The 16,335-nt window shown below is 39.6% G+C and overlaps 1 non-coding gene across 1 annotated transcript; it reads right to left on the bottom strand.

Moving 5' to 3' along the window:
- Positions 1-14,226: 14,226 nt before the first annotated feature.
- LOC133780936 (small nucleolar RNA R71) lies at positions 14,227-14,333 on the bottom strand. The gene has a single exon (XR_009869741.1). It is a non-coding gene; the product is annotated as a small nucleolar RNA R71 (small nucleolar RNA).
- Positions 14,334-16,335: the final 2,002 nt, after the last annotated feature.

Below are 16,335 nucleotides of genomic sequence, written 5' to 3'. Positions count from 1 at the left end.
ATAATATATAATAGTTACTGCTCGGCAGGACCACTAGAAAAACTGCTGGTCAGTATGAAAGACAGATAAACTTGGTCGATCGAAACTAGTTACGTTTACCACACACCTAATAGCCTGAAAACTCAGTCAGAGCTCCTAAAGAATAAGGCAACAACTACCTGTGATAAGATAAGGATATTTTCCCATCAGTTATGCTCAGGCGCAATCCCTGGGCCATTAGATTGTTATAAATACAAACCCTCTACCACAGCAGAAACTTGGCATTAGGCCGGGCAGGCTGGTCGGCGTATACTCTCATAATATATAATAGTTACTGCTCGGCAGGACCACTAGAAAAACTGCTGGTCAGTATGAAAGACATATAAACTTGGTCGATGGAAACTAGTTACGTTCACCACACACCTAATAGCCTGAAAACTCAGTCAGAGCTCATAAAGAATAGGGCAACAACTACCTGTGAGAAGATAAGGATATTTTCTCATCAGTAATGCTCAGGCGCAATCCCTCAGCCATTAGATCGGTATAAATACAAACCCTCTACCACAGTGGAAGGGATGGACGAACAATCCTACCAACAAGTGTTTAGAATATACCGGACAACCTATTTTTATACCTAGCAGTGATTCTGCCTCATTGTATGTCTTTTACACAAAATTTCACTTGTAATCCCTTGTGATCTTGTGTAAACCTTCAAGACTAATACAAAACTAAGAGGAAGTAGGTCATTACAAATTCTGCGGGCCAAACCTCTACAAATCCCGATGTTTTTTATTATTTATTGCTCATTATAATTAGGTTTTGGCTAATTTATTGTTCATTGATTGTTCTATTGAAATCTCTCGAATTAATTATTTTGACTCTGTGATAGTTGACTAAAAAATCAAACAACATTTTGGTGCTTTCATTGAGAGCAAGAACAATCAAATTTGAATTTCGTTGCTGCAAATATTATGGTTTCAACAAGAAGACCAGGTCAAGAACCTCTAGAGCGCAAAGCTAAATTGTCGCACCAAGTTCCCTCAATGAGAAATCTAAACAGGGGGTGAACTGATTTATTACCCAGGAACCCACCTGGCGCGGGGGCAAGCTACTGGGACCACTGCAGCTGGGCATGGGGCTGCTACCTTTACATGAGTTACTAACGTAGGAACTTCATGTGGAGGTTCTACAAGGGGTACCAACCAGCCAGGACCGAGAGCTGGAAGTCCTGGACGGTATGAACCCCACGTGGATATTGAAGGACTTGATCCCAAAATTGAGCAGATAAAGGAGGTCATGGGACAGATGCAAGATCATCTTGCTACCATGGACAAGGGGTGGAGGCCATTAATGAGGCTTTCAAAAAGAAAATAAGATATTTCCAAGAATGGATGGATCGGTATGCCCGAGAGATACAGGCCTGCCATGAAGACACAGAACTCCGATCTAGGGAGGCTGCTGAGTCCATCTGTAATTACATGCAACACCAGCAGATTCAGTGTAGAGGGACTGCGGCTGGTACTACTGCTAACAACCAACAACGCCCTTCTATTTTTGCGTTTGCTAAAGGAGTAGTTAATGGACCAGAGGCTCGACCTCAGATTGGAGGACGGGGTTCAACAAGGTGTCAACGATCGGGTTGAGGCCCCCAGGCAAACAATAACAGATACCCCTTGCCAACTGATGAGTAGGTCCGTCCAGGGCACTACATGGGAATGGACCATACAAATTACTTTCGGCAAGGATCTCAAGGAATTGACCGTGAAATAAATCCTAATGTTGTCGGTCGGGATGGCAACACCCGAACACCCGCCCCAAATAGGTGTTGTCAGCCCCAGAACAACCATCAGTAGTCGGGTTGGTACAAACAACAACAAGAGTACCATCCAAGGTCCAAAATAGAGGAACCAGAAGTTAGTAGTGCCTACAGACCCAACTATGCTGATGGGTATGATGATGATAAGGCAGAGAGCTGAGCCCACCAGCAGAATAATCAAGGTCAGAGGGTAACCCACCCGAAGGATCATTTGTCCCACAAGGGCAGGGTGTCTCGAACAACCACCATCTCGGGGTGGAGGGTTCTAGGAAGTACCCCTAATACCAGATCGGGAAGATAGCCAAAATGCTGGGGGCAGCAAGGAAAATTGGGACTTGAACAACATAGCTTCATCTGAGCCAATTCAGGATCCGAGAATGGATGAGGTGCACAATGCAGCACAGCCATAGGCAGCTGCAAACCCAAATGTCCAGGCCCAACTGGATTTGTTAACTTGATTGGTAAGGGATCTAACAGCTCCCAAATTAACAAACATTGAAATGGAGAGGCGGAGGGGTTCTCTGTTTTCATAACGTATCAACCAGCTGCCCATACCGGTCAAGTTCAAGATGCCAACATGGAGATGTATACTGGATGGGAGGACCCAGTGTCCCATGTTCACAACTTTGAGCTACAGACTGATCTCTACTGAGTTTGGGATAATGCTAGGTGTAGGATCTTCCCTGCCACCTAGTTAGAAATCGCCCAACAGTGGTTCTTCCAGCTGCAGCCAGGGTCAATCACTTCATGGGATGGGTTTGTCCACATTTTCTATTCCGAATTCCCTATGGAAAGACCTCTTCTAGCCGAGCCGAATGTTTTGGTGGAAATAAAACAATGAGACAATGAACCTTTAAAGGATTACATTCAACATTTTATGCATGAAGCCACAAGGGTGAAATCCTTAAGTGATGATGGTAAATTAATAGCCATCAATTCAAGAATCGGAGTGAAGAGCCCATTTTGGAGTAGTTTGAAAAGATAGTGTGCGCGCACCACCCAGGAGTTCCTTGACCGAGTAGAAGAATTTATAAAAGCTTGAGAAAGTTGAGCGGAAGGTGGATAACTCTAGCCAACCAGCTGCTGAACAGGTGAAAACAGAAGCTGGGAATACCACTAATACTGCAGGAGAAAGTAAAAGTTGGGCAAAAAATGGCAAGCGTGATAATGGAGCCGAAAATAATAATAGTTAGAACGACAACGAAAAAGTCTAAAACCACCTAGCAGCCCAAACCGTGAGTGTTTATACCTAAGTTTACTACTTATTCCATCCTGTTAGATCCCCAAGTAGTTATTTTCAATGCCACCCAGGCGATGGTATCATATCGAAGACCCCCGCCAATGAGGAAGGATGTTAACAGACGAGATATGACTAAATTCTGCCAATTTCTCAATGACTATGGTCATGAAACAAATGAATGTAACCACCTAAAGGAAGAGATAGAATTCCTCATTCGGCAGAATAATGCTCCTCTGAAGAGGTATGTGTGACCAACTGCCAACCAATATCCTTAGAAATAATTCCCTCAGCAGTATCAAGGTAATCAACCTCTCTTACCACCACCAGTTGCTGGTCGAATGGATATGATATGTGGAGGACCACATTTGGCCAGTAATACTGGAAATGCACAAGAAAAAATGCTCGTTCCCTTAGATACGAGCAAGACGATGATGTACTGGCTTTCCAGGAGTGTACTCCCAAACAATCTCACTATTAGTGTGAGCCCATCATATTCAACGGGGAAGATACTGGTCATGTGCGTCATCCACATAATGACCCTTTGGTTGTGGAAGTCAAGATTTCCAACATGATTGTGTCCTAAACAATGATTGACCATGGGTCATCCACCACCATCCTGTTCAAGAATACCCTAGAGCGAATGAATTTGAGCATCAAAGATCTAGAGCCATGCGAGCAGTTGTTGTACAAGTTCACAGGAAGCGACATGGTCCCAGTAGGAAGCATAAGGCTACCTCTAATGATGGGGGTGACACCTAAGAGAAGCACTGTCATGGCCTTGTTCGTTGTAATCGACATCCCTTCTCCATATAATGTAATGATAGGTCGACCAGCCCTGTATGACCTCCGAGCAGTAACTTCAATCTTCCATCTGTTCATCAAGTTTCCAACTCAGGCATGTATTGAATGTCTCAAGAGGAATCCATTGGTGGCTAGGGAGTGCTATAACTCTTCAGTGAAAAAAGCAAGAAAGGTAGTCTCTACCACAACCTGCAGGTCCCAGTAACCAGAAATAGGATGCACCCCAAAGCAGAGGGGAGGACATAGACCCCCATTTTGGGGAAATTGACACGAAGATGGGCCCAGTCGAAGAATTAGAAGAAGTCCCACTTAACCCAGAGCACCTGACCAGGGTTGTCAAGGTGGGGAAAGGGTTGTCCAGGGACATAATATCCGCTTTGATCCAGTTCCTTCGTGACAACCAAGATATTTTTGCCTGGTCCCATGATGAAATGGTTTGCGTCTACCCAAATGTTATAAGCCATGCCCTTAATATTAATACCAACCACTTCAAACCCGTACAATAGAAAAGAAGGATTCTTGATAAAACGAGGGCTAAGGCATTGGAAGAGGAGGTGGAGAAGCTTTAGAATAAATATTTCATTAAGGAGGCCTTCTACCCAGTATGGGTGTCCAATCCTATGTTGGTACCGAAGCCCAATGAAAAATGGAGGATGTGCATAGACTTCATATATTTGAATAAAGCATGCCCAAAAGACTGCTTCCCACTTCCAAGAATTGACCAACTGTTGGATGCTACAACCAGTCATGAAATTTTAACATTTATGAATGCTTGCTCAGGGTACAACCAGATAAGCATGCATCCACCCGACAAGGAACACACTAGCTTCTACATAGACATGGGGCTATACTGCTATAGAGCCATGCCATTCTGCCTGAAAAAATGCTAGAGCCACATATCAATAGCTAGTAAAATGTATGTTTAGAGATCAAATTGGAAATAATATGGAGGTTTATTTGACAATATGTTAGCGAAGTCCAAAAAAGTTAGGGGGCACATTGACGACTTGGAGGATTGTTTCAACATTCTAGGGCAGTACAGGATGAAACTACACCTCTTAAAATGCTCCTTTGGTGTGGGGTTAGACAAGTTTTTAGGGTTGGTAGTGAACTCCAGAGGAATAGAAGCAAATCCTGAAAAAATAAAAGCCCTGCTGGACATGCACTCACCAGCCAAGATCAAGGACGTGCAAAGCTTAACGAGGCGCATAGCGGCACTAAGTAGGAGTGCGAATAGGCTTTCCAAGCTCTAAAGCAGCAGCTAGCACAACCCTCGATCCTTTAAAAACCTTTGGAAGGTGAAGAACTATGCATATACTTAGTAATAACAGAGCATGATGTCAGTGCAGTCCTGGTCAGACAAGAAGATAGAGTCCAACATCCAGTCTATTACGTCAGTAAAAGACTCATCAGGGCAGAAAGTAGGTATCCTCTAATTGAAAATTTAACTTACTGACTGCTCATGTCCTCTGGAAAAATTCGTCCATACTTCCAAGCTCATGCCATCAAAGTCCTTACCAACCAGCCATTACGCCATGTCCTACAGAAGCTAGACACCTCTGGTCGACTACTTACATGGGCAATAGAGCATGGACAATATGAGATCACCCATCATCCCCAAACAAAAATTAAAGGTCAGGCTCTAGCAGACTTCATAGCTGAGTGTATAGGAGTACCAGAAACAGACGAGGAGATGGCTCAGTAGCCATTAGAATCTGGACAACCGCCCAATACTGGCATTGAGCCGGGTACCGATCAAGTACCAAAACTTAGTACCCCGCACAGTTATGAGAATGAAGTACAAGTATGGAAATTTCATGTTGATGGCTCATCCACCAAACAGTTGTCTGGAGTTGGCCACACACTTATAATGCTTGAGGGACAATGCATCCATTGCGCACTCCGCTTTGGTTTTAATGCATCTAATAATGAAGTGGAGTATGAAGCATTAATCGTGGGCCTTAGGTTAGCGAAAGAAGTGAAGGCTGAATTGTTTGACATATACAGCGATTCACATCTTGTTGTCAATCGGTCCTCGGTGAGTATACTACCCGGGGTGAAAAAATGATGGCCTACCTTAGCAAAATCAAGGACTTGCTTGCTTAATTCAAAAAATACACCATCCAGAAAATACCAAGGGAACAAAACGCCACAACGGATGCACTGGCGAGACTGGCTAGCAGTGCTGGAGTGGACAAGGCCAACCTGGTCCCCATTGAGTACTTGGCCGAACTCAGTATCAACCTGCCAGAGCTAGTCCTTCTGATAGACAACACTCCATCCTAGATGACCCCAATTGCATCTTATCTAGAGCACGGAACCCTACATAGCAACCGTAATGAGTTTAGAAAACTGATGAAGAAAGCTACTCGGTACTTAATCCTGGATGAGGTTATGTACAGAAGTGAATTTTCCATGCCATTGCCAAGATGTGTCAACCAAATAGAATCAGGACAACTTTTGGAGGAGGTACATGAGGGTTTTTATGGAAATCATGTTGGGGGGCAAAGTCTGTCTAAAAAGATTCTAAGGCAAGGCTACTTATGGCCAACTATGAATGAAGATAACTTTGTATATGTTTGAAGATGTGACAAGTGTCAAAGGTTTCCAAGATACCCCAAGCAACCCCAAATGAGCTTACTCAGATGCAAAGTCCATGGCCCTTTTCCATTTGCAGAATTGACCTAATTGGTCGGTTACCAAAGGGAAAGGGGGCAGTACAGTATGTAGTAGTAATAGTCGATTATTTCACCAAGTGGATGGGAGTCGAGCCACTAGCAACCATCACTTCCAAAAAAGTACTGGACTTTGTGGTGAAAAATATAATATGTAGGTTTGGTCTACCCCAGAAGATAGTGTCCGATAATGGCACCCAGTTTGACAACCAGTTGTTCACCGAATTCTATGCCAGTCATGGCATCACAAAAAGCTTCTTAGCAGTCTCGCACCCTCAAGCCAATGGGCAGGTAGAAGATGTTAACAAGACTTTCAAAGACACTATGAAGAAGCATCTTAATTAGGCTAAATGAACTGGCCTAAGAGATTATCTAAAGTACTCTGGTCATACAAGACTACTGAACGAACAACCATTGGTGATACCCCCTTTGCACTCACATACGGGTAAGAAGCAATGCTGCCCGTTGAGGTCACTCCCCCATCTAACTAGCATATGACATACGACCAAGAAAATAACCACCAATTGCTGGTCGAATCCTTAGACCAAATTGAAGAAAGACATGAAAAATCCAACATACGTCTGTCTGTCCACCAGAAAAAGGTTGCTCGGTACTTCAATTATAGAGTTAAGAAACGAAAGTTTGACATGGGACATCTAGTCCTACGGATAATATTCCCAGAAACTCAAGATGCCTCTACAGGAGTACTAAGTCCAAGCTAGGAAGGTTCTTACCAGGTTACATAGATAGTACCGCCCGACACACACAAGCTAGCACGGTAAGACAAAGACCTCCAACTAGTACCTATCCCTTGTTACTGGAATGGGGAACACATGAGGAAGTACTACCAATAAAGGTCACTTTTAAGTGTTCATTGACTGATCGGTACAGGCACGAACTGCCCCTACCACCGACCAGCTCAAGTTAGCTATATTAATTATGAACAGGCATGATTTGCCCATTTATTTTAATAATTAATATTTATGAATGTAAGCTACGATTGTAGTGGCACAACTTGTATGGTTAATTTGTAATCAACAAGACACAATTTTTGTCCATTTTTTAACAAGCCTTAGTTTACAATGATTATCTTGCTAACTAGTGATTTATTTCACGAATTGTCAGCAGTGTATGAAACTTTTATAGGTTTTGGAAAACCTAAATGGTCCCGAACAGGTTATTATGAGAAACTCTGGTCAGTTAGCAAGTGACCAAGAAAATAATCCAAGGTTTAAGAATCCTACTCGGTCACTTGGGGGGCACAATACTCATACATAGACAAACAAAGGAAAAAATGCATAATTAAAAGGACTTAGAAACATTAATTTTTATTAATGTTAAAGTTCTTGCGCGTTGCTCGGTATGTATCAAGCAACAAAAAGAGCCATAATACAATTTCTGTAGATAGGGTTGAACATTTTTTGTTTACAACTCGTTCGAAAAAATTGAACAGCTCCAACAAATAGAGTCATATAGCTCCAAACAAAGTCGCATAGCTCCAGAAAATATTATGCCAAGCAGTAATGAAAAATAATATGAGTAAAAATACAGTCAAAACGAGAAGCATTTCATAGATAAGCATTATGATTGCTTGAGATTAAAGGTTGCTCGGCTCAACCATGCTGTCTTTACAAGAATGAAAGATTGCTCGAGAATAAAGGTTGCTTGGCTCAACCATTTTTGTCCAGGCAAAAAAGAAAAAAGTACAAGAATGTAAAGTACTAAAAACAAAAAATAAATAAAGTGCTTAAAAAATCTTGGGTTTGGTTGTCTGGTTGGATGTGGGCTTGGTCAGTTGAAGGGCCTTGAAGTTTATCGGCAGGGGTCTGGGTGTCAATTGAAGTACTTTTTTTGGAAGGCAGGACGTTCCCTTCAGGGATTGCATTAATTGGCTCAGAGACTGGCATGGCTGGGTTTGGGACCTCTGGAAGTTGTTCGGAAGGAGCAGCCTATGCCTCAGCTTTCTCCCGCTCAACACAATAATGCATGAGCTCGTCGAAGGCCTCTCCCAGGTAGTTATAATTCGCCTCTTTGTTGCGAACCCAAAAGTCTTAAAAGGTGCTCATGCCAAAGTCTTCAAAGGCTTTAGCATCAGCAGCCTTTCCCGCTTTCTCTTCATCAAGGACTTTCACCAACTCGTCTTTCTCTTCTTGGACATCTCTCCCCTTTGTAGCATTTTTCCTGGCGATGTCCTTCAGTTCCTCCACCCTCCCCTCCAGCCGATTGACGTCAAAGTTCCTTTGTTCAGTAGCAGCTTGGAGACCCTTGTTATCCTTGGTAACCTACTTGGAAGTCCGCTACAGCTCCTGGACCTGCTCGCTCAGCTGAGTAACCTGGGCTTGTAAGGAGGCTTTTTCCTCGGAGTCCTTCAGCAAGCCGCTCACCTGCTTATTCAAAACTGTTAGAATATATTAGCTGTAAATTAGCTAGAAATTAGGATTAATTATAATTATCTTAGTTTCCTAATTTCTCTCATAGTTTCCAAGTTTAGCCTCTCTAATTTTGTATAAATACATGTTATTTACTTTAATAATATACACAATTGATTTGTCATTTTCTACATGGTATCAGAGCCAAGTTTAATTAGGGTTCGAATTTTGAAATTAAGGTTAATCCCAAAATTAGGGTTTGTGTTTGAGTTTGGTTCTTTGTTTATTTTAGGTTTCCTTTTTCGCTAACCCTATTTGGAGTGTGTTTTAGTTCTCACAACCCACACAGAAGGATTTCCCAGTTGCCGACTATCAAAACCTTGAAGTTCGACCATCATAATCGTCTCGCATGAGCCTCACACACTGTCCTTTACCGCCACGATCTTCCCCACGCGTCAGCGCGTGTAGGTGCGTCCGACCGTGAATCCAGCAACTATCAGTTTCTGCTGCCTTTTTTGCCCTCCTCTATCCTCTGTCTCTGGTGGTTCTTCTCCGTTTGTGGTTTGGTACTTTTCACTTTGTGTTTGGGTGTTCTTTCTTTGTTCGCTTTCTGCCTTATCTTTTTCAATATTCACTTTTGAGATTATGGCAGAGACAAAATCAGATCCAAAATTAGCAGTTGTATCTGATGTGGTTCCCGTGTTGTCCAAAATCACGGACCATAAATTGACTGGTTCGAATCATTTTGAATGGAGTAAGACATTTAGGCTTTATCTAAGAAGTATTGCAAAGATGATCATTTGATTGATGTTAATACGATTCAAGAAAGATGTGGCCACAGGAGGGTGCTTGTTTGTTTCTTCAAATTTTGAATTCTATTGACATTGAGGTAAATAACTTGATCAATCACTGTGAATTGGTGAAAGAACTAATGGATTACTTGGAATTTTTGTATTCTGGAAAAGACGATCTTTCTCGTATGTATGATGTTTGCAAAGCCTTTTACTGTGCAGAGATCCAAGATCAGTCTCTTATGAACTACTTTATGGCATTTAAGAGGACGTACGAAGAGCTTAAAGTGTTGTTGCCATTTAGTCCTGATGTGAAGGTTCCACAATGTCAGCGAGAGCATATGGCTATCATGAGCTTTTTAGCAGGACTCCCATCTAAATTTGACTCTACAAAGGCATAGCTTCTTTCTGGTTCTAGTGTCTCCTCTTTGCAAGATGTCTTTAGCCGTGTTCTTTGCATGGGAACTACTCAATCAGTTTCTCTTAATAGTGCTTTGGTTAGTCGTAATAATTATGCACTGGTGAAAATTTATACTCCAAGTGGATACAGAGGAGGAAATTCACAAGGATGAGACAATCGAACACCGAATTCTGGAAACATTATGTGCAACTATTGTAAGACACCAGACCATGCCAAGTTTGAGTGTAGGAAACTATAGTTTAAACATCAGCAAAAACACTCTGCTAATATTGCAAGCACTAGTGATGCTTCTGTGAAATCGGTTGTTATTTCTGGTGATGAATTTGCCAAGTTCTCAAGGTACCAGGAATCACTTAAGTCATCATCTCCTTCTCTAATTCAGATAAATCTAATCCATGCCTTCTTTCCACATCCTTAAAATGGGTCATTGATTCTAGTGTCACAGATCACATGACAGGTAATTCTAGTCTCTTTTCCATTTTTCAGTCTCATAGTCCCACTTCTATTGTTACCTTAGCTGATGGGTCACCATTTTCTATTCTTGGATCTGGCACTATTACTCCTACACCTCTGCTTACTTTGTCATGAGTCTTACACTTAATTTATCCTTTAATTTTCTTTCTGTTAGACAACTCACTCGTAATCTAAATTATTGCATCTCATTCTTTCCCGATCATTGTTTATTTCAGGATCTTATGACGAAAAAGATTATTGGTAAAGGACATGAATCTGGCGGCCTTTATGTTCTTGATCCACTGCCACCAACTTCTATTTCTTGTTTGAGTGTTGCTTTTGCTTTTGAGGCTCTTTGTCAGTTGGGCAATCCATCCTTTCTTCTTCTCAAGAAACTTTGTCCTCAATATAGCAAGGTATCTTCATTAGATTGTGAGTCAAGTCAGTTTTCCAAACACCATTGTCTTAGTTCGAGTCTTTGAGTCATTAAACGTGCTAGTGTTCCTTTTGAATTAGTTCATTTTGATGTTTGGAATCCTTCTACAATTATGTCTAAATCTGGATTCAGGTATTTTGTTACTTTTGTGGATGATTATTCTCGTGTAACTTGGTAATATTTAATGAAAAATTGTTCTGAGTTGTTTTCTATATTTTGTGCTGAGATTAATGATAACATCATTTTAGTGTCGTTTTAGAATGTGTTTTTCTGGTATTCTTGAGTCTTTATGTTTGTTTTGTGCAAGATTACGCTTTTATTTGTCTTTGTTGTAGGTTGATGCGTTGAATCATGAGAAAAATGTAAAAAGAAGAGAAAAGGGTGGAAAAACAAAGCTCTTGGTGGTTGTTCGACTCAAAATGGTGCTAAGGACGAGTAAGAATCAGTTTTTGATGAAGAAATGAGGTTGAAAGGCTTAAATTGAGAAATAAGGGAATTAGGGCCACGACTTGCCCTTATAAGTCGTAATGCTAGGGGAAGTCAGAGGCTAAATCAAGGGGACATAAAAGACACGGGTCACGACTTGATGGTGCCTGAGTCGCGGCACTTGAAGACCTATATAGAATCGGAGGGGGTTTAAAATTGACACGGGACGCGACCTAGGAAAGGCAAAGTCGCAGCTCGCTTATGAAAAACTGCGTATTTGTGATTTTGTACTATAAATTCAGACTTAGGGTTTTGTTGATGGTAAGAACTTGTCAACTAAGTTAGATCAAGAACTTTTGGAGTTGTAAAAGAAGTGAACTTTAAACTCACTAAACTTCAGGCAAACTTCCTTACAATCTCAAGAACATCAAATGTAAATGCTGGAATTCTAGAATGAAAAATGGAGAGAATGTTGAATATCTCTTTTCATTAGTAATAACTAGTTACAAAATTCTCCAAAAAAATCTCTCTCCCCCCCCCCCCCCCCCCTCTCTCTTAGATGAAGGGAGGTTATATTTATAGTAAAGCACTATTGGCTCACTATACATGGTGGTCCCTGGGGACACGACTCTGCATATGTAGTCTACAGATTATAGTGGTGGCAGAAGCGTGGTGGTCGACTCCAGCCCATGCCAAGGGTCTGCGAGAGCACCTCCACTTTAGTACTTAGTTGTACCTCCACCATCTGTTTAGTACGGGTGTCAGAGGTTGGTTGGGAAGGACCACATCAGGTACCTTGCTCGTACGACCACTACTTGTCTGGCGTGGTGTTTAGGGTCAGACACCTAGGGTCTTCGGGTCCGTACCCTTGTACATACTTCAGATCTGTATGATCTCTTTAAGTCATTCATAGGTTTTCTTATCCTCACAATGCATCCTACTCTTTTAACTTTAAGTATTGAAGTCTTTATGGGCCATCATAGGAGACACGATCCTAATAGGCATTGGAGGCCAGAGCCTCGAGGTGCCCGTCGTGGGGGAAGGGCCATGTGCGAGGCTATGCCTTGCGAGATGTTGGTGCGCGGCAGGGGCCTGTGGCGTGAGGCACCTGATGAAGGTCACGCGAGGTGCTTCAACTGGGTGTGCGAGGTGTGAGACGGGGGTCTCATGTGCCTAATAGGGCTTCGCCTGGCGAGGTTGCCACACACTCGTCTAGGTGGGCAGGCGCATGTACGTACTTAGGAATTCACGGGTCCTTAGCACGAGATTTGGGTTTTTAACAAGTATAGAATTTTTAGCATCCACAGGTTTAATTAGGTCATTAGGTCAGATTTTAATTACGTTTTTAGAGACTAATTTTGATTCTTAGATTAGTTTTTATGCACTTTTATATATTTTTTTCTTTTTTCTTCATGCTTTCGAGTCTTATGTTTTTGAATTATTATTTTGTTGATTTAGTCATGTCTGATATGAACTAAATATTTTTATCTAGGGTTTAATGTAGTCACTTTGATTTCTATTTAATTTAATTATGATGTTCTATTGATTTTTCTTCGCTATTCTAATCTATATAGTGTTTGCTTAATGCTAGTAATACCTGATCAATATTTGCTTGATTTATGATCTTGGTTCAAAACTTGAAAGAGTAGAATTGAATATGCTATCGTTATATATATATATAGGTTGCATATTGGACGAAAGTACATGTATGGCTTGTGTAGTAATTAGGTTTCTATGCTTAATGTCTGCTGTATGTTTAAGCTTATCACAAAGATGTAGAAAACCTGCATATATGATGAGATCTTATATCTTGTAAAACAATATGAATCGATTTATGTTAACCTGCTATTAGAATAGGAAGAAAGAAATTTAGAACTGATTAATAAAATTAGTAGAATGAAAAATTGATGAAGTTAATACCCTTGGTCCTTTTAATAGTGATTTTCATCTTTCAATTAGTTATTTTTTTTCATAGTTATTTAATGTTTTTAAATTAGATTTATTCATATAAATTGTGTTTTCCAAATAGAAATTAAAGAAAAATTATTGGTAATTAGTTAATAGTCTTTGTGGGAACGATACCCTTTTTACTATCTATATTACTTGAATCAATTGCGTGTACTTGCGTATCATATTTTCACGATCAAGGTTTTAGTGCCGTTGCCGGGGACATAATTTCCAATATCAAAATTAATTTTTGTTTGTTCTAATTTAATTTTATATATTTTACACTTATTCGGATCAAGGTTGTATTGTGTTTCAGGAATTGTTGGTATATGCGAGGAAGTAGACAAAAGGAAATCATACCAATAGATCTTGATATTGAGACAACATTCAGACAGAACCGAAAAATAAAGAAAATGTTGGATTTTGCCATGGCTAAGAATGCAAATAACGTTGTCAACAACAATCCCAATTTGGGTAATGTGGGTAATGTAGATGTTGAGGTTGATCCGCCATTAAGAAACTATGTACTCCCTACTTTTACAGAGATACATTCAAGCATCCGTGCTCCTACTGTTGAGGAAAATAATTTTGAGATAAAACCCTCAATTATTCTGATGATATAGAACTGTGTACAATTTAGGGGGTTACCAAATGAGGATCCAAATCTCCATATCACATAATTTTTAGAGCTGTGTGTGACATTCGAAATGAACGGGATGTATAATGATGCTGTAAGATTAAGATTATTCCCATTTTAACTAAGAGACAGAGCTAAGAGTTGGTTGAACTAATTACAAGCCAACTCTATAGTTACTTGGGAAGACTTGGCTCAGAAATTCCTTGGTAAATATTTTCCTCCTGCAAAGTCAGCCTGAATTAGAGGAGAGATTAATAACTTCTATCAGCTGGATGGAGAGTCTTTATATGATGCATGGGAACGTTTTAAAGAGTTGCAAAGGAAATGCCCACATCATGGAATAGAGAAGTGGTTGCTGGTTCATATTTTTTACAATGGTTTGGGAGGAAATACAAGGACAATTATAGATGCAGCATCTGGAGGAGCGTTTAAGAGAAAAAGCGCTAATGAAGCATGTGAATTACTAGAACAGATGGCCATGAATAACTATAATTGGCCTACTGAGTGGGAGAATAAGAAGGTCGTAGGAGTTTTAGAACTCGATCCTATTGCTTTATTGACCGCTCAAATGGCATCTCTGACCAAGCAATTGTTGGGAAAACTTATACAAGATCTTTATTTATTTTCATGTAGATCTAATATTAAACAAGTTAATATGAGACAACCTAGAACATGTTTCTAAAATTTATTTCAAAGAGAAATAATGATAAGAATACTTACATTACATGCAGCGGAATGAATGAGTCATTCCTTCAGTTTCTCTAACCCTTGTACCTTTTTTGTCGTTGAGTATTACCAAGAAACTGAACCGATCTTCAATTTTCTTCACAGTCTTCCAAAGTATCCTTGGAATCACCAAGACTAGAGTGGGAAATTCTCAACACATGAGATAGATACAGAGAGAAGAAGAGAAAAGAACAATAAGGCTTAGAAAAGGATTTACGTTTAGAGAGAATCTAAAACCTATCAGAAAACCAATGTCTGTCATCTTATTTCAACACTCACTTAACATTCCTTTTATACACTCAATTAGGTCATTTATTTAATTAAAATATCAATAAAATAGTAGCCAATAATCAGCCCTAAGTCCAAATTATCATGGGCTTTAGGCCCATGAAATTTCTCATTTCATTATAAGCCTGTTGGACTTAAAATCAAGGCCTATTATATTTTCTATTGATTTAATTAAATAAATAATTATTTAAATCCTTTATCAAATTAATTATGTATAATTTGAACCTTGATTTAAAATTATTTATTAATTTAGATATCAATTTATCTTAATTAATAAATCTGCCATAATTTCTCTTTTCTTCTCAAAATTACATAACTCTGTGAATCTATCCAAAATTGACTTGGTCAACTTTGATAATTAAATCAATTAATTGAGACTATCTAGATGATTTTATCCAAGGTACAGTGGGGACCATGGGCCTATGAAATCAAGCTCCAATAAGTTATCATAAATCTAACAAATAAATTTACTAACTTATTAATTCCTCGTGACTCCACATAAGACTCGGAATTGCACTCTTGAATTCATAGAACGCTCTATAAAAAAATATAGATACGCTATTAATTATCCATTGTTACAACCATAATTGTCACTCAATCCTCTATGGACGGTCTACAATGAGATGGGACTAAAATACCGTTTTACCCCTCATTGTATTTTATCCTTAAAATACTTAGTTCCTTGTAAATGATATTTCAGAAAACTAATATTAATTACTGAAATGAGATCTCTATCATTTAGCAACTTGAACCAAACTAAAAGGAAACCATCATTTCACTTCTTCATCAGAAGCTATAGATGTTCATTTCTATGATTAACACTCCCACTCAATTATACTACCGAGTTCCCAAGATGTAAATATGGGCTAGTCCGTAGGGTAAGCTTGTAATGAACAAGTCAAAGAACTCAAATAATACAATCAGTTAGAATACTAATCACTCAGAATTGAGATTGAATTGACCTATGGTCAACTATATGATATTACTATAATAGATAATAACGGTATGTTTACTTATCCTATCAACTGTCAATATCGGTCCAGTCCGATGTAATGAATACATCCGATCTTATCTACTTTTCTAATGTTTTGGAAAGAACATAACACTACAATGTGTAAGTAGATCATATCGTAGATTGGGAAGTCAGTGTAAATCATGTGCACTGACTAATTTAGTACTAACTTATTTTGAACATATAATCATATTTATATTCCACTATGATTACGTCACTATAAATACGATAACTATATGCTCGGGATTTAATAGAAGTTTATATTAAACAAATAATCATGAAAATAAAATATGTGAGCAAAGTGATTGACCAAGTCAA

Source organism: Humulus lupulus, chromosome 5 (assembly GCF_963169125.1).
Source record: "Humulus lupulus chromosome 5, drHumLupu1.1, whole genome shotgun sequence".
Classification (NCBI taxonomy): Eukaryota; Viridiplantae; Streptophyta; class Magnoliopsida; order Rosales; family Cannabaceae; genus Humulus; species Humulus lupulus.
The sequence above is the reverse complement of the archived record's forward strand: the minus strand, read 5'-3'. Positions and strand labels throughout refer to the sequence as shown.